The sequence below is a fragment of the Pseudopodoces humilis genome, chromosome 23 (assembly GCF_049639895.1).
Source record: "Pseudopodoces humilis isolate 2021_Gansu_Grassland_sample_001 chromosome 23, ASM4963989v1, whole genome shotgun sequence".
NCBI classification, from domain to species: Eukaryota; Metazoa; Chordata; class Aves; order Passeriformes; family Paridae; genus Pseudopodoces; species Pseudopodoces humilis.
In genome coordinates, this window is record NC_142222.1 from 4,808,494 (window position 1) to 4,832,985 (window position 24,492).

The window sequence follows — 24,492 nt, forward strand, 5'->3', positions numbered from 1 at the left end:
CGGGGCTGCGGCGGGCGCGGGGGGGGGGTTGGTGCTCTTCCCTCAGGACGAGGGAACGGGAAGCGGGGCTCACCGGGGAGCGAGGGGGGTTCGGCGGGGAAGTTGGGGCGAGCCGTCCCGTTCGGCCCCCCCCGAGGAGAATCGCTCCGCTGTGACATCACGCGATTTCCATGGCAACCGCCTGGGACATCATCGGGGAGCTTTGTGACATCACAGCGAGGGGAGCAGCCGACCCTCCCGGGGGGTCCGGGCCAGTGGGGGGGCCGGGGGGGCAGGACCCCTGGCCCCGCTGCACCGGGACCAATCCCGGGGAGATGCTGGGGACAGCGGTGCCGTGCTAGGGGACCCCGGCTGGACCCCCCAGCGCTGTCCCGTGCCCCAGGGAGGGGACGGCCACACAGCCCCAGGCCCAGCCCTCGCCACCACCAGCACATGCCCCTCTCGGACGAGGCTCGGGCAGTGGAGAAGGTGCCAACGCTGCGTGTGCAGCCCCTGGCATTGGGGTGCGGACCCCCGGGCAGGGCCGAGTCCCCGCTGCCACCCCAGCGATGTTTTTTCCCACTGGGGGAAATGTCACCTTGCGGCTGTGGGGCCTCACACTCAGAGGCTCCTTTCTCTGGCTCCCGCCTCAGCTTTGTTTGGCGTATTAACCCAACGCGGCTGGATGGCTTGAGAATAAACCCCAAACCTGCGGAGCAGTCCCGGTTTCCAGCCTTGATTCCCAGCCCTGGTGCTGCCGGCTGGAGGAAAAGCATCATCCAGGCTGGGAAACTGGGAGCCTGAGGTGGAGGCAGGCAATGAGGCTGCCGACAGGGTTGGATCCCACCAGGGGTAGCCTGTTAAGGTCAAGATCTACAGCTTTCATTTGTGGAGCTAGAAAAACAAAATGCAAATTGAAGAGCCTGTGGGCTAAAGCAAAACCTATTCTTAAAGTTTTTGTCTTGTTAAGCAAGGAAATAGAGTGCCAAATAGGCTTTGTTAAGTGGCAGTCTAATTAATAATTTAAAATCTTGTAGCTGTCTTTCATTAGAATTTATCTGTACATCAACCACAAAATCAGTCAAACACACTCATTTATAAGTTAATACCGTTCCTGAATAATTCAACAGGCAGTTAGAGGAGGCCTCCATCCTGCCGGCAGGTTCTCCCCTCCCCGCCTCACCGTGGCCAGGTGTCCCTGGGCAGAGGGTCCCCGTCCCCAGCATTTGCCCCAAGCGTGGTACAGAGGGGACATGCCACATGTGAAACAAGGGGACAGCAGCTGCTGGGGCACAGGGCTGGGGCCGAGCCCTTCTGTGAGGCTCCGGGGCAGCTGGTTTTGTCAAGGATGGTGGCAAAGCAAGGCTGTGCTGGTGGGTGGCAGCGCAGGCTGATGGTGGCACTGCCACCGCATCCCACTGCCAGGGAGCAGGCTTGAGGCTGGGGCCACGGCAGTATTGAGGCAGCAGGAGCTGCGCCGTGGTTGGCACCTCCAAAGGTGGCAGCTCCGAGGGGACGGCTTCACACGCGGTGCCGCACGGGCGAAGTCGTTTGCAGCGGGATGGCGGCAGCGTGGCCAGGCAAGAGCTGCGATTCCTGGGGACATTTTGGGCCTCTTGCACTCCATGAGCTTCATCCGTGGAGTCACTGGTGGGATTTGGGGTGGATTCTGTGCAGTGGGATGTCATTGGTGGTGTGGCAGTGGGTGACAGTGCGGGGTGCAGCTCCAGCCTGGCTGAGGGTGTCACAGCCTTGTCAGAGGTGGCCGCAGGCAGCCGCAGGCTGGAGTGCAACATTGGCAATGCAGGAGAAGGAGATTTCCAGGTCAAGGATGACACCAAGGTCATGGGCAGCCACATCCCTGTCCCTTCCATCGCTCATCCCATCGACGGGGCGTCCAGCCTCCATCCCTCTCTGCCAGGGCAGCAGTCAGTGGGCAGGGTGCAGGCGCAGGCTGGACTGCGGTTCTTGCGCCGGGGAGCCAAGAGCCCAGAAACCTTTCTGCTTATAAAAGTTTAATTTCCTAAAGAGCTGATAGGAAGCCACAAGCTCTCTGTGCCCGGTGAAGCAAGGGAGGGGGTCAGGATGCGGCCCAGGCTGTCCCTGCGGTGGTGCTGGGGGGAGAGAGGCAGACAAGACCTGGAGTGGGAGCTGGGAAGCGAAGGAGCCGTCGCCGCTCAGTGACCTGCACTGATGGAGCCCGGCAGGGTCAGAGCTGTGGCCACGCTTGGCTGGATGTTATTCCCACCTTTTGCCTAAAATGCCACACCCGGCGCCCCGCAGTCCTGTCTGGGTGCTGGAGGCTGTGGGTGACACTCCAGGTGGCCTCCCTGAAAAACATCAGAGAACCTGCCAGGGAGATGTAAAAATATGCATTTTCCAGTGTGATTTCACACCCATATTTCCCTGAAGCACCTGGCAGTGCTGGAGCCAGTGGCACAGGCCAGCAGCAAGGGCAGTGGGGCTCCATGGTTTGCAGGATGAGGCCACGAGTGGGATGTCATTGCCTTGGGGGCAGGCAGGAACTTGGGCTGCTGGAAACTGCTGGAGTGCTGATGGGTTTTGACAGCAAGATCCAAAATCTCGTTTGAAGGCAAAAGCCAGGCAGGGAAGTGTGGGAGCCTGGAGGGACGTGGTGGTGGCCAGGTGTGACAAGGGCTGTCTCCCATTGGGGTGTCCCCTGCTCCTGGCAGTGTCCCTGTGGGGGTGTAGAGGCAAAGCCCCCCTTGCAGAGAAGTGACCCAGGACACGGCCACTTCAGCCCCACGTCACTGGGGCACCCCTGGGTGACACTGCTGCTCAGCTCCACCCCAGGGAGCTGCTCCAGCCTCCCCCAGACAGCCAAAACCTTGAGCTTTGTTTGCAAAGTGCAATTCCAGGGTTCATCCACGATCAGTAGAGACTTGGCTTATTAAGAGCAGATTACGTTTGCAGAGCACTTTGGTGGAGCAGCAGCACCCACACCCCAGCAGTGGTGGCTGTTGTTGGGGTTCCCAGCAGGTTGGGATGGGCGAGGTGTTGCCCTCGTTCAGAACCCACTGAAGGAGGGTGGAGTCTGATTTAAGAGCAGAGGCAACAAGTGGGAGGCTGCAGGGAGAGCCATGAGGCCAGGAGCAAGCGGGATCCTGGTGGGATTTAGCGAGGAGGAGCTGGGGATGCTTGTGCTGGCATGGGCAGGGGTGCAGAGCATGGCCTCAGGAGCACCACTGGGATACAGGAGCATCCGTGTCCTCTCCAGCAAGGCTGCTCTGCTCTTCTGCTGCTATTTTGGGTGACGCTGCTCAAGCCCAAGGTGGAAGGAGCTGGCTCAGCCTCAGGATCCTCTGCCAGCAGCAGGGCTGGCACTGTCCTCGCTCCGGATGTCAACACCACATCCCATCTCCCAAATCGAGGAAGCACCAATCCCACCGATCCCCCTGTACCATCCCTGCGGAACAGCATCACCATGGAAACCCACAGCCCTGCGCCTGCCGCCCGGCAATCAGAGGGGGGACACTTTTAGGAATATTATTTTTACTGATGACAAATGGTGGAGGCTCGGTGCTGACAAAGGAGATGAGCCCAGTGCTGGGCAGCTCCTATTTTCGCAGTGGCCGGTTTTTCTCCTGCTTTTGCTGCTGAGGACACGTGCTGATGGGGCAGCCGCGGCTCTGCCCGGGTGCTAAAGTGCGGCCAGGGCGAGCGGCAGATGCAGGACGGGAAGATGCGGGGGGCAATCTTCTTTGCGCAGATTAGGATTGGGGGTTATTAAGCGGAAAATGCTCCATTTGGTGTAGAAATCTCCTTTTCCTTTTTAACAGCATATGTGCCCGCTGGCTGCTTGCTTCCCGGTGCTGTTGGCACAGCGGCTCGGAGCCGGCACGGCAGCTTGGAGCCGGCCCAGCTTTGGTGAGCAGCTTTTAGCGATGCTCCTGCCTTGGCTGGGAGAGCCGTGACCCCTCTGGTGGCTCACGGTGCCAAAAGCTGATTCCTATCACGGCTGCGTCTCTCATGGCCAGCGGGATGGGGCGGCAGCGGGATTTGGCCCTGGAGAGGCGATGGCACAGCAGGTCCATGGTGGTCCAGCGCATCCGAACAGATCCCGAGTGTGGGGAGAGTGCGGTGCTGGAGCCGGAGCGTGTCAGAGGTTGCTCCACGTGCTCCCTAAGTCCCGGCATCACCATCACACGGGGAGGATGCAGCCGCTGTTTACCGGGGAGCAGCGGTGGGAGGGAATTTGGCTGCTGCTGCTCTGGCAGGGCTCCTCACGGAGCAGCCCTGCAAGTGGAGGGGAGGTGCCAGCGGCTCCGCCAGCCCCGTGTGCCGCACTTGGGAGCCGCTTTCTATTTTTTTCCAGCTGCATTTGCACCAGCGCTTGCATTGGTTTGCTTGGGGAAAGCCCATCCCCGTGAGCACGGGACCCCCACGCTGCCAGCCGAGGGGTGCAAAGCCCGTCCTTGGGCACGGGGAATGTCACGGGGGCTTTTTGGCCCGAGGTGACCCGGGTGAGATCTTGTCCCTGAGACCTTCACCCAGCTGGGTATCCCTGTGCGTTTGGTGTGCGCTCGCACCGGGCAGAGCCCTTCCGATCCCCGCGGGGTGAAGGCAGAGGGGGACAAAAGCTGCCGGCTGCATCCGCCGCCAGCTCCTGCCTCCCCGAGCCTCCCTCCTTCCCTCCCCGCTGCCTGCAAATTCGGCATCCCATCGGGTGCTGGATACAGCCACCCTGCGGGAGGCACACCAGAGCCAGCAGAGGGGCTGGGATGATCCCCCCTAGGCAGGGATATGCCGGGGTGTTTGTGCTAACAAGCCCAGCGTATTATAATTTCAATGGAATTTAAAAAACAAAATAGTCCTCAGACAAACGACTCTGCAGTGCCTCTGCCAGGGCCTAAGATCTGCTGCTATCTATTTTTTAATAATTGAGGGTAATAAATATGTATTTCTTTCTCCTTTCTCTCCGTACGCCGCAGCTTGTCAGCTCCCTGCGTCTCTCCTCTGATCAGACCCCATCTTTGCCGCGCGGAAAGGAAAAGAAAAGGAAAAAAAATAAAGAGAGGGGAGAGGAAAAAAAAAAAAAAAAAGATTCTTTAAGCAAAAAGGATTAAAGCCTTGAAAGTAGGTCTGCCCGAGCCACACGGCTCTTCCTGCTCCCTGCCAGCCGCAGACAGAGCCAGGGACAAGAGGAGCATCCCCAGGTGGTGGGATCCGTCCCCGCGGGGTGTTTTTGGGTGCAGAGCCCGGCTGGGCAGCGGCAAATCCCCCGGGGAATGGGGCTGTGGCTGGGCAGAGCCGCCGGGTAACTTGGCAAACCGCTGCTCAGAGCCGGTTCTGCTTCGGCGGCAGATATTCCCCGGCTTATTATTCCCTCTGGTTTTCAGATGGAGATATTGGCTCCAAGACGTGGAGGGGGTTTGGCGGTGGGGCTGAGCCCGGGCCAGGCTGCGGGACCCCCCCGGCCTCGGGATGCTGGGGCGGAGGAGGCGCTGGTGTGAAGGAGGCGGCTATTTATAGCTTCCCTCGGCTTTTGTTCCTTTTCCAGTAGAGCTCCTCTCGAAATAGAAACAGTGCCGACTGCGCGGCCGCTCCCGGAGCCCAGCCTGGATGCGGGGGGCACCTCCCGGCCCGGGGCGGGGGGATATCCCAAGCTATGGGGTGCTTTCGTCTTGGGCATCCCCCCATCCTGCATCCCTTGAGACGGGGCTGCTGTGGGATGGGGAGTGGAAGCTGCCCCTCTGCACCCCCCGTGTGCCGGTGATGCCCGTCCCGACCCTGAAGGGGATGAATGGCTCTTAGGGGAGCATCTCCATAGGGTGACAGCGCTGGGTGTCCCTTGGGAATGTAGGTGAATCCCTCGGGAACGCCCTGACAGGATCTGTCCCCGTTTTCCAGCTCAGTCGTTGCCTCTGCTTTCCCCTCCCAGCATCCAGCAGCACCCCCTTGCTCCCCGCCCCCTCCCCACTCCATCTCTGATCAATATAGCTGGGAAAAACAAAACAAAACAAAGTAAATATTTAATACGATCCAGGGAGCCACAGCGAGCGCTCCCCCCGTCTGTCTCCTCCAGCAGCCGCTCGCTGCAGCTCCCCGGCCCTAATGAGCCTGAGTGCAACAGGGATCGATGGCAAAGGCAACCTCCGCAGAGGGGTCAGGTCTGCCACATCCCCTGCGCTGCTCCAGAGCTCAGGCTTGGCCCCCTGCACCCCCCAGGGCTGCCCGCCCTCCTCATCTTCCTCCTCGTGCCCCCTTTTTCCTCTCCTGCGTCCCCTTTGTTGTTTCCAGTTCCTGGGGGGGATGGAGGTTCTGCTGTTCCATCATGGCCACACGGGACATGGGCTGTATCAGCATCAGCTCCAGGCTGGGGGTTTCCTCAGGGTGTGGGATCCAACATGGGATGAGTGTGTCTTCCCCAGCACTCGTGGAGCAGATCTCTTAGGGATGGAAGTGGGAGTCTCTGGATGACCCCAAATACCTTAAGAGCTGCCTCTGGCTTTTTATCCAGGGCCAAGACAGTGGCTGTGTTTGTGGTGTGATCAGGTGTGCCTCCTCCTCATCCTCCTCCTCAGCCTCTCACTCCTCAGCTGCATCCCATGGTGTCCTCCAGAGACCCCAGGTGCTGACAGAGTTTGGGCAGTGCCAGTGCCAGGCTGCTCCTGGCAATGCCAGTGCAGGACCTGCCTCATTGCCCTCTAGCTCCACATGTTTTCCAAGTTTGGATGGTCCTTGCCACACCAATGGAGCTGACAGATTTCCTGTCACCCTGGCCCAGCTGCCCTGCTCTGGAGGGTCCCCATTGTGCCCAACCTGTGCCATAGGTGAAGGAGAGGGACCAAGCTTTTCCCCCAGCCAGGAATTCCATCAGCTGGACCTGTGCATCCCTGTGCTGCCTCATCCTGCCCTGGTGTCCCACAGGATGCAGAAGTGGCACATAGGAGGCAGAAATCAGGAGGGCACCAGGCTGTGCTCCTCTGCCACCACAACGCTTTGCAAATCTTTTTCCATGTAAAAGTCAATTGTCCTTGGTGGTGCCTGGGATGAACCCACGACTGAATTCCATCCCTGGGATGTGATGGGAGGAATGCCCACCCTGCCTGATGCCCCTCTTCCAGCACTGCCAGACCTCCAGCACTGCAAAGCCTCAGCCAGGCTGTGCCTGGGGATGGGAACTGCATTTACAGCTGGAAAACAGCCCAGTGTGCCCCGAGCACAGGGCTGGGAGTGGGCATCTCCAGCTCCCAGGTGATGCCACTGAGCATCCTCCTGCAGCTCAGGGTCTCCCAGCAGGCTGAGGTGCCAGGGCAGGACTCCCCCTGGGAAGTTCAGCAGAGGGAGCATGAGCTGGGACAGCGGTGCAGCTCCTGCGTCACAGATGCAGCTTGTGGCAAAGTGCCGAGGAAGTTTTGCAGCAGCATTAGAAAATGTTGACATGTTTTTTGAAACAATTTCAGATCTGATATCTGCGCCAGATTGAGTTTGTAACCAGCTTTATTGTTTAAGCCTGCTGGGATTTCATCAAAGGCGTCTGCTGTTTACCCAGAACCATTTCATTGGAGAAAACAGCAAACAGACCTGCATTTCTATCTGATTTCACTTTTTCCTTTTCCTCCTGAATTTAAGTGCTTGTGAAAAGCATGGCTGATAAGCAGAGCGGTGTGGATAAATCCCGAGGACTGGCGCGGTGGATGCTCTACCAGCTGCTCCAGCTTTATTAATAGACCGAAGGCAGTTGCTGGACCAGCTGCTGGGTGCCAGCCTGGAGCGAGGCACCCGCCTCAGGGGCAGCTGGATGTCCCCAGATGGTTTTGGGATCTCCATCGCGGCAGGATGAGCCGAGTCATGACTCCTCAGGATGCCGAAGGCTGGGAAGAGGATCCACGCAGAGCTTTTTTAGTGCTTTCAGCGTGAATTCAGATTTAAACTGTGAGGGAGCCAATGCCTGTCCCTCCCCAGGGAGTGACCCCAGCAGGCAATGTGCTCTGTCACTCCATGACAAGCCAGGCCGAGGCAATGCAGCCACGGGAAGCAGAGAAGGATGAAGGAGAAACCAGACTAGAAAGGGGCTTGGTGTAAAACTGCACCAATCCTTCTCTTACATCCCTGGGGAATTCAGTGGCTGCCAGCCTGGCTCTATCTTTTGCCCATTGCTGGCCTTGGAAACACATTGGAGAGGAGGATTTGGGGCTTGAGACAGAGCCCAAGAGGCTTTTACAGGGAGCTGACCTGGGGATTGCAGCCCCCTCTGCCACTGACTGTTTTGCTCCAGGCATCTTCCCACAGTTGCATCCTGGTCACCTGTCACCAGCATTGTTTTCGCCAGGATTTGGCATCTCCCTCACTTGGAAATGGCCTTGGTGGCTGTTCCCACCTTTCCTGGCTTTGGGGACAGAGGCACAACAGGCTGGGGTTGGTGGAGTACATCCCACTGCCTTTCCCGGAGTCCCTTTGGCATCTCCCAGCTGTCCCAGGTGCTGGCACCCCCTGGGCAGGTGGTGACAGTGGCACCTCGCTGCCACTGCAAGGGCTTGTCTTGCCCATCGATCACACCTGCACGGTGACAATGTAATTTTTATCTCCAGTTGTTTATTTCTCAGACAGAACTACTTGTAAATTCCAAGAAGAATGTATATCCCTGTGCGTGACAGACCCAGCACATGGCGATTAATCTGCCCTCTTAAGACCTGAATACAAAAGTGTCCCAATGTCACTCCTAGATGGGGTGTCAAGCCCTGGGGCAGCACTTTGGGGATATGCAGGGGCCTGGTGGCAGAACGTGCCCAGCTCCAGGTGATGCTTCCCAAATACTTATTGCACTTCCTACCAGCTCTGCTGATCCCTGACTGATATTCCAGCTCTCCAGACTCAGGCTCCAGCTCCTCTTTTTGGGAGGTTTATGCAAATAGGTTTTTTTTTTTTTTAAATTTTTTTTTTATTTTTTTTTTAATTCCTCACCGCTGCTGCTCTGCTGTGCCCCAGATAGCAGAAGTGCTGAGGACAGGTGTTTGCGTCAGGTCCTGCGGCACCCGCATCCTGCCCGGCTGAGGGGAGGAGGGATGTGCCGAGGGGATATCCCGGGGGGAAAAGGGCAGGGAGCATCCAGCAGAGGCCAAGGATGGAGAGGGGAAGCTCCTTTAATGGCTGCACTGCACTAGTGAGGACGGGCATTGATGGCAGTGCAGGTCTGTTCCAAGCCCAAGCATGGCTCTGTCCCCCGTGAGGGGCAGGACAGGGATTGGGGTGCCACTTTGGGCTCTGCAGCATCCCACAGCCCCATTGGCAACACCCTCTGTGTCATAAAGCCTCTTATTTACAACGTCCTACTCGGGAGCATCTGGGAAGCGGAGCGCGTCATTTCCAGAGAGAGCAAAAATGCTGCATATTTCAGTGTCTTTTGAATTTTTTAGGTTTCCCTGAACTGTGCTAATGGGTTGGTGGTGGTGGGGGGGAGGTGAGGGCCCAGCCCAGCTCCCGGCCTGCCTTGCTGCTCCGCCACGCGGCCATCACTGCATTGCTGCTCTTAAAATATTCAGTGCTGTTGGCCACAATTTCACAGCGGGTCAAAGCGCGCCGAGCCAGCAAGAAGGAGGGAAAGTGTGACAACGAGATTAACCCCGGCCCGGCAGGCCCCGGCCGTGCTCGGCAGGCTGAGCACGATGTGCTGCAGCCACCTGGTCCCAGGGGACCAGCAGCGAGTCCAAAGGGGCCACGACACCCAAAATCCCTCTGGTTGCCCAATCTTGCTGAGTCGGTGGCATCACCTGCAAAATGGTGAAGGGACATGGAGAGCATCCAGAGTCCTGCTGGGAGGACTGAGCTTCCCCTCCTTCTCCAAGCTGCTGCAAGGCAGATGCAGTGGGATGAGGAGCTGAGGATACCCCCAGGTCTTGGGGACATTGCTGAGAGCCCTCAGTGCTTTTCATGGTGGAGCAGCAGATTTACAATGCAAAGGAGCAGCTGCTTGAGCCGTGTTTGCTGACAGGGATTTAGTAATCCTGTCGTCAGTCAGCCCAGAGTTTGCTCTCGGAGTCGCTGCCTTTGGCTTCTCCAAGAAAACTTCTGAGGCTGGGGGAAAGAAGTGAAGCCAAGCACGTGGGCTGTGCCCACCGTGCAAGGGGGATGGTGGCTGGTGTCTGTGACTCTGTGTGGAGCCTGGGGTGGATGAGGGATGCTGCCACAGGGAGAAGGTGTGTGCCAGGCTCAGTCCTGGAAGCCACGTGTTGTTCAGAAGCTGGAGACCCCCAGGAGCTGCCTGTTGGATGGACTGCACCCCCGTGGGTTGGGATACCTTGCATGGCCAGCTTGGCTGAGGCTTGGTCTTGTGTCTCCTGTACTTTCCTTGGATTCCTGGTGGCGTGCCACGACTTCAGAGCTCGCCCCCAGCAGCACGGATGACTGCGCATGCAGGCGTGGTGTCACCTGCACCAAGTGCTGCAGCTGATGGATGCTCTCCTGGGGTTCTGAGGGCACTGTGGCTGATTTATCAGCGTGTCTCCAGGGGTCAGGGTCATGCCACTGGTCTCCCTGGACCAGAGGTGGCTGCTGGGTTGGGTGTTCTGGCAAGGAGCTGGCAGCACTGTGACCATCCTGCTGTCCCAGGCTGCCACCTCCAACCCGAAGGCAACCAGCCCTGTGGTGACACCTCTGTCACTGCCTCGTCCCCAGACACACCCACTCATTGCCAAATCATCTTCCCAAGGGTGCAGGGGTGCATTGGTGAGTCTGCTAAGCCTGGGGCTGGACCAGCAGTGCCCTCCTTGAGCCAGCCCCGTGGTTGCCCTCCTGCACCCTGTGCCGGCGGCAAGCCAAGCTCTTCTCCCTAATTCTCCTTCATCCCTGTTAATGTACCACCAGATGTTCTCATTATCCATTTAAACATATAATCCTCCCCCGAATCCTGCTAAGCTCCTGGCCTCCCTGATACCTCATGGCAGTGCGTTCCACAGGTTAATTATGCATTTTTAATTAATCACCAAGCAGAGAATGACCCATGAATAAGGGATATGAAGATCCTTCAACTGGGAATAGTTGGCAAATTGTCCCCAGGCGGGGCCATGCCGGTGTCATGGTCTCCTTGAATAACAAGACTAGCTCTAAAAATTCCTGGGTTTTGGATCTGACATGAGTGGAGGTTGTGACAGAGCTGTGCCTGTGTGGATGGGACCCCTCCTGTGCCTCGTGTCCCCCTCCAAATGGGGAGGAACCACATCCCCACCAGAGCTATCTGTGTCCCACCTGGAAGTGATGGAGCGAGTGCAGGGAGGAGGAGGAGGAGGAGGAGGAGGAGGAGGAGGAGTGAGGCAGGGAGGGGAAAAAAAAATCACATGTTGTTTTAAAAAGGCTTTTTTGACTGAATGCTGAATAGGGTTTGGGAAAATTGCCTTAAAGGCCTGTTCTCTGCAGGGACGGAGCTTTTCATGGAGCAGGAGTATTCTGAAACTTAATTGCACATTTGCACGGGCTAGTGTTTTTATTTCTCTCAGGTCTCCGAGGTGGTCTTTGAAGATTGCTGTCTCTCTGTAATGGTTTTCTTTATCTCAAATAAATTCCGCACACCTGCGAGGTGGAGCTGCTTGAAAGAAATTATGTTGGAATTGGCTCTCGATTTAATAAATCTGCAAATGGAACTGGGATGCAGAGAGGCGAGGTGGTTGGTGGGGCTGGCTGCACCTCCTCCCTGCTCCCCACCTCTCCTCTCCTTTCCCTTCTCCACCAGCCTGCTCTCAGCCTCCCCACGGGCCAGGAAGAGTGTGGGGCTGGGCAAAGCAAGTCCAGATCCTGCCTTTTCCCTCTGTCAGCCACTGCTGGCACATCTGAGGGGGCTCCAGCTGAATGTCTGGCAGTGCAGACCCCTCTAATGCCCACCTGGCTGCCTCCTCCAGGAGCGTGCAACCCTGGCACAAACCCATCTGCTCTTCCAAAAGTTGCCATTACGACCCCAGGATCTAAAGGCTCACTTGATGGAGATGGCACTACAAGCTGGATGCCCAAGGGGTATTCCCAAGGAATCCTAAGGATCCTCCTCCAGGGCAGTCCGATGCCTTTATCTTTCCTGCCCTCAGTTTGGAGCTGTGGTTTGCCCCAGCAGCTCCTCTTGTTGCCGCCCATCCCACGCCGCCACCGTTTCTCCTTCTCCAGGAATCAGTTCTGCGTCTCCCCAGCTCACCAGGGAACGTTTAGCCAGCTCTCCATTTTGGAAGCAGCGCGAAACACCGGAGAAAAGCCTGCGGCAGGGCTGTGTGCCGCTGCAGCAGGCAGACACAGATCCCCGGGCAGCCGGGGCGGCGTGTGCCGGGCAGCCCCGGCTGGCAGGCGGAGAGGGATGGGCGGCCGCGGGAGTACACAGACAGGTTAATGGCAGCCGTGGATGCTGCACAATTGGATTTCACCTCCCCGCTTCTTAAGGAATCAGCAGCTCTCCCTTGCTCAGAAATCCGGCTGTGCCCCTCTTCCCGTGAGCCTCGGGATGAACTGTTCCCCGCTGGAAGCTCACCAAGGGCCATTTCAAACCCTCCCCAGACACCAAGTTGCCCGTGTCACCTCCTGTGCAAGCCCCAGCTGCTCAGGCTTCAGGTGGACAAGGCGCCGGGAGATTTTATTGCATTGCTGGATTTTGTTCCACTCCGTTATTCGCCACGATTGAATTTGCTGCCGTGGAGGCAGGAGCCGGCGCAGCCGGAGCTCCCTCGCCGCCCGCGCCGCTCCGGTGGGACCGTGACCTTGTCTGGGTGTCTCACTGAGCCCTCAGCTGGGTAATTCGGTGCTGGTGTGGGAGCTGGGCGTTCGTCTGCCTCCCACTGAGCATCCCGGCGTGGTCCCGCTCCCTTGGCTGAGCCAAATGCTCTCTCTGCTCCACTTTTAAGCGTTGACCTTGGAAATGCTTTCAGGGAAAGCATCTGCCTACCCGGCTCTCTCCTGTCTTTCCTACCCGATTATGTCCCTCTGTCCTCGTCTCCCTGGGCAGCTGCTGAGGTTTCAGTGCTCTGGGTATCACCACAGTGCCTGAACCCCTGTGTGAAGCATTCCCAAGTTTTAGTCACACTTGCTGGTTCATGGTGTCAGCTGGGAAACAGCATCTCATCTTCCTCCTACCCTGCTCTTGCACTTACGTAAAAAGCACCTCACTTTCCTGAAAATGTAGTTTCTTGGCTCATTTTCTCTTTGGACAGAAAGCAGAGTGGCAGCAGAGCTGGCAACATCCCACCTTTCAGTGCAGGTGGCCTTGGATCAGTGCAGTCCTGTGTGGTGGCACCAACGCCACACCAGCACGAGACCTGACCCCAGCCCTTAACAGGGACACGGAGCCATTCCCAGTGCGTTGGGAGATGCAGCTGTGAGGGGTCAGTGGGCAGAGCCATCCAGGAAGGCTGTGGAGGTCTCGTTCTCTCTGTGTGGACAGCGACAGCTCTCCTTCCCCACCAGCTGCACCATCGCCTCTGCCCCATGATTGGATTAGGGGGCTGTAACCCACCCCCCTCCCGCCCGGTCCCCGGCGCGCCGGGCTCAGATGCTGAACTCGAGAGCCATAATTTAATAAGTCTCAGGCAGACAGTGCTCTGATAGCCATCGGGATCTCTCGCCTCTTCCCTGCCCAGCCATGCACTGATTTATGCTCCCAGGTGATGGCTGGGATTTTGCCTGGGATTTGTGGTCTTCTGGGATGATCTTTTCCCCAAAGCAAGAAGCTTGTGGGGTGGGCTGGGGGCAGGAGTGGAGCCACGCAGACTGGGGTGAGCGTGGTGCTCACGTTTCACCAGGTTGACCCTTTATTTGTGGAGGAAGGAGAGGTGGGGGACAAAGGGACCCCATTCCTCACAGCAGCAGCTGCTCTCAGGCTGCCTGGGCACAAAGAGTTAAAAGTTGTAATTAGTAAAGTGCTGACGATGGGAAGGTGGGGTGGAAGCAAGCGGCACTAAATGAATCCTGAAAGGTTATTCCAATAAGCAGCAGCGCAGTTTCCAGCTGTGCTCACTTTCCTGGGAGCTGGGGGACGAGGGATGGCATCCAGGGCAGGAGATACCAGGTGGGATGAGGGATGGTGCTGGGGGATGCTCAGGTGCCAGCGATGCCTGCTGGAGTGGAAAATACGGCAGGGGAATTGAAGTAGGAGGGGGGACAGGCCACCACATCCCAGGGATGCTCATCCAGGGGTGTGGTGGGTGAGTCCTGCCCATTCTGTGTCCCCAGTGGCTTTTCCACATAGTCCAAACCCTGTCACAGGCGTGGAGCCCCGTGCCCCATGTGCGCGGGGAGGGGTTTGGGGATGGTGTGAGCCACGCTGCTGTGGCAGGGAATCCTTGAGATGTGGAGAGTGGTCCTTCAGCTGCAGGGGGGGCTGCAGGGGAGGAGGATCCCGGGAAAGGCGTTGTTCTTCCAGCTGAGCAGGCAGAGCCCGGGCAGGCGCAGGCAGCCAGCGGTGGCCTCTCCCTGCCAGACGTAGCTGTTCCAGCTCTCTGCTGGTGCAACACCACACAGCTATTATTAGACTCCAGTTTTCTGTGGGTAGCTCTGAACTCCCCAGTGCCTCCAGCAGCTCGGCAGATGCCAGGGCAGAGCGGGATCTGCTGGCACTGATGGGGACAAGGGTCCCTGGTGAGTTCAGAGGGGTGTGGGTGACAGTGAGGGGTGGCAGAGCCCCCCAGCACGGGGACATGGAGAGCGGAGCACCACAGCCTGCTCTGGAGCTGCAGAGCAATAGGCAATTAATTAATTGTCTAATGAGAGGTTTGGCTGATGAGGAGGGCACAGAGCCCCTGGAAACACTCCTTGGGTCAGTGGTAGGTGAGAGAGATGCTGCCCCGACAGAGTCATGGTCTGCAGGGCTCAGCACCTCAAAGCACATCTGGATTTCACAGCATCGCCCCAAAATGGAGCCACAGCATCGCCATCGCTGCCATCCTTGGCAGGAGGCACGTGGGAGCATGAAAGGGTTGTGACACATCAGGACAACTCATCCCATGCCAGAGGATGGCTGGGACTGGGGACACCGTGGTATCTCCTTGCTCCCACCCCTCTCCCAGCCTGGTTTCCAAGCAGGAATGTTTAAATGCCTTTTATGTTGTGACTCAAATGATGAAAGGCCTGAAAATGGGACTAACAAAGACGAGTTGTACTGCAGAATAAAAAACCCATGAAAGCAGCAGATGCTGTCATAGGAATAAATTGTATCAACAGCGATCAGATGGGAAGTGAAAAGTCAGAATGGAGTTGCTCTGTCTTTCACGCTTCCAGTGAAAATTTCTGGGTCCATGAATTTAGCCAGAATCAGGTAGGATGAAAGACTTTGTCTGACAAGGCATTTCAAAGGATCTGGGAGCCTCCAGAGATGTGGCCACTTGGACAGGGAAAAGGGGCCCCTCAGTTTTAATGAGCATTTCAGTTGCCTGCCTTTATCCTTCTGCCAAGATCTTATTTTTGTTTTCTTTTCCCTTAAAACTGCCGATTTCTGCTCTTTGCGATTTGTTTTAACTTTGCAAAATGTGCATTCAAGCAACACAGCATGAGGAGGAGGAGGAGGGTAGAACATCCCTATCACTCCATCCAGCCCAACCTGTTGTTTCTCACCATAAACCCCTCCTTGCCATGGCCAGCCCGGATGTTTTGGCTGCTGCCAGTCGGCATCACCAACCTTCCCGGCTCTACAACGATTTCCCATCTCCCCATCTCCCCTTTCCACAGTGACAGGATCCTATCCAGGCTGTAATTAATAGAAATTAGACTGTCAAGACCTTGCAGCCCATAATTACTTGGCCTTACTCTGGTGGAGGAGCAGGGATCGGCGGCGGGCTCGAGAGCTGCCGGTGATGGGAACACATCCCGTTATCAAAGCTATTTTTATTAAGCTTTTAATGCAGGCACTTGCGTGGTGCTGGGGGATGTGCAGCATCTCCACAAAGTCCACTCCCGGAGGGATGTTTGGGGGATATTTTGGGATGGAATACCGGCACTGGAGCTAGACAAAGCAGGATATTAGCAGAGTGCCATGTCCTGACCACGTTCATCGCTTGCGCATCAATTCCCGGCACCCAACTGTTCCAAACATTCAGATTTCAGGGGAGAAAAAGCAAAGCTCAGTCCTCAGGTCCCCCACATCCCCACACACCCCAAGAGCTGTGTGGGAGAGTGACAATGCCCAGCATCCAACTGGGCACATGGCATTTCCTACCAGCTCATTAAACCTCCCAACAGCCCCGGATGCCGGGCAGAGGAGCAGCACAGCTCAGCTATTCACACTGCTCTGCTTTTATCACTGCCTTTTTCATGAGCTGGTAAAAAGTTCAGTGCAAAGCACAGGAGAGGTGTCTGAAAGGCAGCTGTTCTCATGACCCAGCGTGCTGGCTCACGTCTCCGGTGGGGATGGGGTTTTGCTGGGACCTGCGGTGCTCTCTCGGCTGGTGACCCGCAGGGATGTTCGCTTGGAGGGCTGGTGGCATTGCCCTGAGAGGAGACCAAGGGCACAGGGAAAGGCGCTGCTGCCCTTTTTGGGTGTGGGAGAGAGACCTGAGGCTGTGGGCTGGGCTCCAAATGACGCCAACACTTCTTTTTTGGTTGGGGGGAAGAAAATGTGACAGAGCCGGCAGCTTTGATGCGTGCCCGTCCGTCTCCTTCCCCCCTGCTGCAGGCAGAATGATGTGCTGCTGAATGAGGGAGAAGGTACATGACAAGCTCCAGTTTGCCCTCTTCTCCACCAAACACAAGGACATCCAGTAAATCTCAAATGCAGAAAGGCTGAAAGGGGATGATGAAAGGGAGCCCATGCGGCACGGTACAGAATTTGCTTGTGGATCTCGCTGGCACAGGACACTGCTGGGGTCGGGACCTCAGCAGGATTACAAGTTTATAGGACTAATGCCCTCCCTATTAGCCATACTGGCATGAAACTATCTCTGCCTCCCTGTGTCACGTCGCTGTCCGCTCCCGGCTCCAGCCAGGTACAGATCCAGCCAGCGCATCCCCGCTTTTCCACAGCCTCCAGTGTTTCCATCTCCCGTGGATGTGGGCTGGATGGGGCAGCCGAGCGTGCTCTGAGAGCCCGGGCAGCTGTCACTTTGCTCTTCCATCTCATATTTGCCCTGGTTTGGCTGTATTTCTGATCCTAAAGAAACCCTCCGTAGCTCCTGGCCAGCTGCTGGCAGAGAAACGAGCTGGTGAATCTGCTTTCTCCACACATGAGCTTGTTCAGCGTTTGATACCGATCTGGCTGGTGCTCAGCTGGGGTGGGTTTTGTCATTTCATCTGCAATTGTTTTGCTGTAAAACACCTCGAAGGGTTCATTCCCCGGCTGTTTTACAAAGGACATCGTTCTTATTACTGCTGTGAATGAACTGCTTTGCATTTCTGTGAATGGGAAGGAAAACTTGTCACCTCAGGACAAAAAGGGAGTGGAAGTATCTGATGATCCCCTGAGACGCCTCAGACAATCCACTAAGCTCAAGTCATCCTCCCGTATTTCTCTTTCCTTGGGGGCAATTGGAATTATTAGTCCCTTCCCAAGGACCTCGAGATCTCCCTGTCCTTTGCCAAATTCTATCCCGGCTTCACTGCAGGCTGCTGGCAAGTCCTGCCAAGCCCTGTCCTGTCCTGGGGACCAGCAGAGGGTGCCTGGTGCCTGATGGGGGTCAGGACATCAGTGCTAATAGCTGGTGAAACCCCTATCCATGCCTGGAATCCTGCTCAGGGTGTCCCCTGCTCCATGCCATTCTCTCCTGGAGAAGCAGGAGCATCCTGGTGTCCATTGACAACTCCAGCCACAGCAGGACCCAAGGATTTCACTCATCCATGCACAGAGAGATGTGCTTTTCCCCCCAGCACTCCAAAAAGGTCCCAGTGGCTTTTGAGATGCACAGTGGGGTGAGACACGGGGCCACAATAAACCCTGCAGCAGCAGGAAAAAGAGACCCAGGAAAAGAGGAACGTCTGCCTCCCCCGATGTCCAGGCCCAGGACATGTGGGAATGGTTGCACCAAGGGAGGTTTAGACTGGACATTAGGAAGCATTTCTTCACTGAGAGGGTGGTCAGACCCTGGAACAGCCTTCCTGGGGAGGTGGCTGATGCCCCAGGCCTGTCAGTATTCCAGAGGCATTTGGACAGTGCCCTTAATAACAAGCTTTAGCTTTTGGGCAGATGGAGCAGATGATCACTGTAGGTCCCTTCTAAAAGAAATATCCCATCCCATCCCATCCCATCCCATCCCAGTGATCTGTCTCCAGCTGCTGCAAGCAGCCTCAGATTTAAACAGCCTTCTCCCAAAGCTGAGGTGCTGGGGTTGCTCCCTGTGCCTGCAGCTACAGGACCAGCAGCATCCCACTGCAGTTTTCCACCAAGGGCATCCCTGCCGTGGAAGGTGTGCTCAGAACTGGGGTTAAGCAGAGCAGATTATACTGGGAAAACACACTCTACACTCCCTCTGCTTCTGCATGTGTTAGTCCTGAAAGAAGCATTTAAATTAAACAAGTTTCTATAGCCGAGTTTCAATCCCACAGCCACTTCCACCATTGACCTCCTTTTCTCCCCCTTTTTCTCTAGCTTGAGAGCAGGAGGAGGAGATGCAGACAGAGAGGAGTGCTAATTAAACAGGGAGTTCCACATTAGGGTACAAATCCTCTGGACTAGCACAAACCCTGCCAATTTCTGTATTTATTTATTATTTTTTCAGTACAATTGTAATTTCCAGTGGTGCCTCCAGCACCAGGAGAGAGTTCAGGGGCTGCTCTTGGAGAGGATTAGCACACTGGAAGCATTATTACTTTCCTTCTCTGTGAATTCAGGAGTGATTCCCTGACGGCTGCACTCTATATAGAAGTGAATCGGTGCTAATTTGTTTTTGAGGATCACACATCCACCAACATGTGAAAGACAATCCTGCTTCTCGATGTATATTTTGAGCCAGTGCTACAGCAAACAACGGAAAATAAGCAAGCAAAGGAAGCCAGACCTCCCTCTCCCAGAAAGCCAGAGCTGGAAAAGAGCGGACTTTCATTATTTTTTGCCCATGTGAGTTAGTTCTGCATCTTTCCAGAAGTATTTTGGGTTTTGGCCCTGCTGCCCATGGCAATAGAGAGCAGGGGCTTGGGCAGCTCTCACATGGAAAGCCTCAGGGACTCTGTGTTGGACGGGATGTCAGAGAGACTGAGCATAAAAGGCTCCTTATTTTTTCCTGTTAAATCATCCTCGAGTTTAACTGCAAGAGAGGAATAAATGAACTAATTGAATCTGTAACTATGGAGGGACTGGGCACCTGGCAGGGGAGCAGCAGCCCAGCCACCCATCGCTCCTCTCTCTTTATTTGTGTGATTCAGAGGGACGTGGTCCGTGGGGAGATATCAGAGCTGGCTGAAATGGAAGACAAAGCTATTGTTTCAAACAGAGTTATTGATTTTTACATTATTACACTATGAAATTTATGGTCTGGTTTCAAACTGCAATAGGAGTTAATGACCACCATCCAGAAACTTCCAGGTGACCTTGGCCTTGACTTTGGTGGGGGAAGGTGAACAGCTCCAGTTACCAGGTCAGCAAATGTAGATTGAAGTTGCGACACCCTAAAGAACTTGATTTCGGGGTGCTGCTGGGCCCAGGTACCCACCCTGACCTTGTGCTCACAGCAAGCTCCAAGCTGGTTGACAGCCATGATGGAGTGGGGAAATTGGACCTTCTCAGCTCCAAACAAAACTTGTTCCTGCTGTTAAGCCGTGTTTTGCCCCCAGCCAGAAACACCAGGATGTCCCCAGAGCTCCTGAGCAAGGCTCTCCATCCTCAGCTGACCTCCCAGCACAGCTTGGCTGCCCAAGGGTTTGCTCCTTCCAGTCACAGCTGGAGAAATGCAAACCAAGGGGCTCTGGGATGGGTGAAGAGCACCCAGGGAGAGGAGGCAACACAGCCCAGAGCAGGAGAAACCCTGGCAGAGGGGAGAGCAAAGGGCAGTGCCCAGAGCAGGCAGCTGCCTGCAAAGACCACGTTCCTGATTCCAGCTCTCCCATCTCAGTCACAGGAGGAGGATTTGCTTTCAGGGTGACCAAGAGGACATTTGTACCAGTTAACACACGAGATACTGGTGACACGGAAGGGTTTGCAAAGGCACTTCCCAGTCTACAGCCTTTTCCTGGCTTTTCTTTAAAAGTTACCTCCTGATGTATCTTTTGGCACCAGTCTCTTCCCAAAGCTTTCCTTAGTACTATTCCTTCCAAATTTCCTTGTATGCTTCTTCCTGTGGGAACAGTGTTTCCACTTGCCAGCCAAGGAAGGCAATTTCCAGCTGCTGGAGAAGGTTTTTTTTTCTTGTAGTGCCATCTCCCTGGAACATCCCTGATGCTGCACCCCGAGCTAAAGTCATGTGAAGCCAGTAGCCTCCAAGCTCATCTTCTGCCTCGGAGGTCATAATTGCCATTAAATCACAGCTTGCCTAACCAAATTATGCAAAACTGAAATTATCTCCAATGATTTTTATGTTGCTGAAATGTTCCAGAACTGCTGGGGTGATGACTGGGGGATTGGGAGCAGCTGTCACTCCATCAGAAACCATAACTCCAAACAGCTGGGATCTGTCAGTTATTTATGACACCGGTGGCAAAAAAAAAAAAAAAATAAAATAAAATAAAATGATGAAGGTGGATGTGTGGCTGCCACTCTCTGGCTGAAAGGCAGCTCGTGCAGAAAGCAAAGCCTTGTGCTGTGTCCTGGTGCTGGGAGCTGCTGCTGATGTTTTGGGAGCAATCCCAGCCAGGATGCTCCTGCTGCAGGACTGCGGGGCAGCACCTAAGGGACTTTGCACAGAGGCTGAAAGGGAGCTGCTGCTCACTGGGGAATTTAGGCTTGGTGACAGTCAGCACAGGCGTGTTTATTTTATCCTGTGTGTTGCAAAAAAAAAAAAAATAAAATAAAGAAGAAAGAAGAATAAGAGGAAATAAACCCTGCAGCTGCTAAGCACAGGTCTGACACTGCTTTGTCGAACCGTCCCAGATCCTGAGTTTGGCTCTTGGCTTGTGCCCAGTTGCTTTTGCTACTTTGTCCTTGCTTTTCATCGTCCTTCACTTGGCTGATGAAACTGTGAGCATTTGAGGCAGCTTTTTCTCCCTAAACAACAGCTTCTCTCTATGTGAACATCCAATTCTGAGGTCGTTCCCAAGTTTCAAAGTGTACTTTCCCCCCGGGGGTTGTAGTCATGTCTTTGTGCACCAGCTTGTTAGGGGTGGATTTTGAAAAATCCTTTGATAGATCCAGAGTGGGAACAGGGCAGGAAAATCTCTGTCTAGAGCTCAGTGAGGTGCTGGTGTTAGAACAGGTGTGAGTTTGGCCTCAAAAGAGGGTGAGTGATGAGGAAGCTTCTCCTGTTTTGATAATCCTGCCTGTGAGCAGATGCTTTGTCCCCACTTGTAGCACACTCTGGTTAAGTATTATTATTTATATTATGTAGTAGCTATACATAGTGTTTTATGGCAGTAAAAATACATAAATCAGCAACCAGAAGACGAGGGCTTTGCTCTAAAGAGCTTATAAATCTAACAGCTTGAGCAGCCCTGGTAATGGACACAGTAAGCAGGCAGTCAAGTTGCATGTAGACATGAGCTAAGATGGGTCTCCCAAAGCAGATGGTGGGTTTAGGAGAGATTTGGAAGAGAAGCAACCTGCTCCATCCTCCAGAGCGGATTCTCCTGCTGGAGAATTAGACAGGCTCTGACCCATATAAGCCTGTCCGGGTGGAGAGGTGAAAACATCAATCTGAGAGGAGCAGCTGGCCAAGAGAGAATGGGCAGGGGGTGCTGGGGTTTGTGGCAGGGCTGCCTTTTGGGCTTGTCCTGCAGGTGCATCCCCCACCAGGGACAAACCCATCCTTGTCCTAAGTGATGTCTTGGCCTTGAGTCTGAGCCTCCTAATGAAAGTAAGTGGCATCATGTTCTAAAGAAACCGAGTCCCTGCCTGGCTCAGAGGTCCAGTAAAGTGTTATACACCTTAAAAAGCAAGAAAACTGCCAGGGCAGGTACACCTGACTCTCTGGAGCAAGTGGCACTGCAGAGTCAAGAGTCCCTGCCGTGGTGGCAGAGAAGAGCTCCAACCCTTCAAACCATCCGTCTTTGATCCTGGGTATCAAACCAGGGTTTTGTTTTTTTTTTTTTTTAATTTCTTCCTGTGCTGGCACCGGCCTGGGAGGAACCTGGTCTGGGCTGGAGAGAGATGTGCAGTGTCTGGCCGATCACGCTGGCTCCGGGCGTCTGCGTTCTTCTGGCTGCTTTCAGCTCTTGCACAAATTGAGGCTTCACGCTAAATGCATTACACTGTATAACAATTAATCCCATGCTACATATAGAAAGTCCTTACTCATCAATAATGCATGTGGGAGGAGTGATTTTCACTCTCAGTAATAAGGCTAAGACAATGGAAACAAGCAGGTAATGGAGAACATTTATAAAGATGTTAATCTAATAATGAGTCTAATGCTGTTAAAAGTAAGACTGCAAACTGGACGCATCCAAAGATAAATTATTTCAAGCATTCATTAACTGATGCCTAATTAATGCCCAATTAGAGGGATGTTACATGGGAAATGGTTTGGACAGTCAGACGAATTCATTCCAATCACTGAAACCTCAGTCAGAAGCAGGAGGCAGCAGAAGGACTCGGTGAGCAGAGGCCAGGGTGACACAGCACACCAGTGGGAGAAAGGCAGGAGATAAACACCCCTTTGCTGGTTTTATCCGTGTCAGCGGGGATTTGGTTTTACTCACTTCACCAGCAGGTTTCTGGAGGATTTTTCTGTGCTGCTTTTGAAGCTCTCCCTCCCCGGTGAGCTCCGACACTCGGGCTGGTGACCCTCTGTGTGCTGCACAACCTTTACAAGATGAAGCTGAAAGGGCTGAGTCAGGAATAACAAGTTAGACAGGGTCAAACTCTCAGGAGAGCTGGGCTGGGGCTTCTCAGGAGGCTCCCGTGGTGTTTTCCAGTCTGGGAAGCCCACTGAGACCCAAGTGCCCCTGGCCCACACCCCAGTGGGATTTGGCTGCTGGATATCCCAGTGCTCCATGGACCAGCCCCAGGAGCTTCATGGCTCCATGACCACTTTGCTTTTTGGGCATCTCATTCCCAGATCTAAACTGGGACCAGTCCCAGAGCAGGCCAGGAGCAGCTTCCCACAGCACTAAGCAGGCAGCAGGTTTTACAGGCTTGGAAGGAAGGCCTCCTTGATGAGAGCACCGGCCTTGTGTGCATCCACTGGGGAGTCCAGACCTTCACAGAATCACGGATTGCTTTGGGGTGGAAGGGACCTCAAAGAACATCGAACTCTATCTCCCCTGCCTCAGGCAGAGACACCTTCCACTAGGACCAAGTTGCTCCAAGCCCCATTCAAACTGGCCTTGGACACTTCCAGGGATGGGACAGCCGCAGTTTTTCTGGGCAGCCTGTGCCAGGACCTCACCACCCTCGCAGGGAAGAATTCCTTCATTATACCTAAAGTAAACCTACTCCCCATCCAAGTCCTGATTCCCTGTTCACCCTTTTTTTCTAAGTGTCCACCCTTCTGTTTCCCCATTCTCCTTACTCCCAAGTTGCAATAGGGGGAAAGATCCCTGTCTTTTCTTCCCACCGTCCTATTCTCAGGAAGCTGAGAACCAGTAACAACCCCAGCATATCCTCACCACGGTCTCTGCCTGCAGGAATTCCATCTCTCTCTCCATAGGAGCTCCAGCCATTAACTCACAGCCGCCTGTTAATTAAAGAGATGGACTCAGTTCCCTCTGACCTTTACCTCCGGAGTTATCCCTGCAGGCAGCGAGCTGTTAAACACCGCGTTCCCTTTCGGCAGGAGCCTCTACCTTGGCCATGCTCCAGGGAGGCCCAGGCTGCCTTGGTCCATCACCAGGCGTTGCTAACAGCCTCCTGTCATCACCATCCCTAGACGTGAAATCCTGTATGCTCCCAGATCCCTGCCCGGCTCCACCTCCCGTCAGTAATCCCGTTAGCCTGGCAACTGTCGTGTCACGGAAGAGCGCATAAAACTGTTGTTTGGAAGCAATATGTAATCTTCCAACCTGCTGCGTGTAGCTGGGAGATGGTTTATTGATTCAGACCCTTGTGATTTGGTATTTGCAATAACAGACTCTGCATGTGGGAGATCGTCACAGCACTTGTGCCTGGCAGGGTTTTACTAATAAACATCAGACCTACGGAAGGCGCCCGTGCTCCGGTGGCACCGAGGTAAGACGGGGGACGTGGAGCCGTCCCACCTTGGTGAAGCACATCCTCGAGTTCAAAAACACAACAGAATATATCTGCAAACGTTGCTTTATCTCTCCCATGGTAGGAAAATCCCAATATCCTCAGGACACCGCTGCCTCCCAGGCTGTGAGTGGCAGCCAGGGCTCCCGTGTTGGCAGGGAGCACTGGGTAGTCAGCATGATGCTCCCACCAGCACAGCCCCTCGCTCATCATGCAGAGGCACGACAGCAAAGCCAAAATGCTACGGCAGTGACTTGGAGAACGTTTCTTTTCCTACACAGCCGTAGGAGTAGTCGCGAATTCAGCGTTCCCGACTCAGCAGCCCTTTT

General features: G+C 55.0%; 1 protein-coding gene across 1 annotated transcript in view; it reads left to right on the forward strand.

The window, feature by feature from the left end:
* Positions 1–24,492, forward strand: part of RTN4RL1 (reticulon 4 receptor like 1) — a 29,576-nt gene that overhangs the window by 391 nt on the left and 4,693 nt on the right. The window lies entirely within an intron of this gene.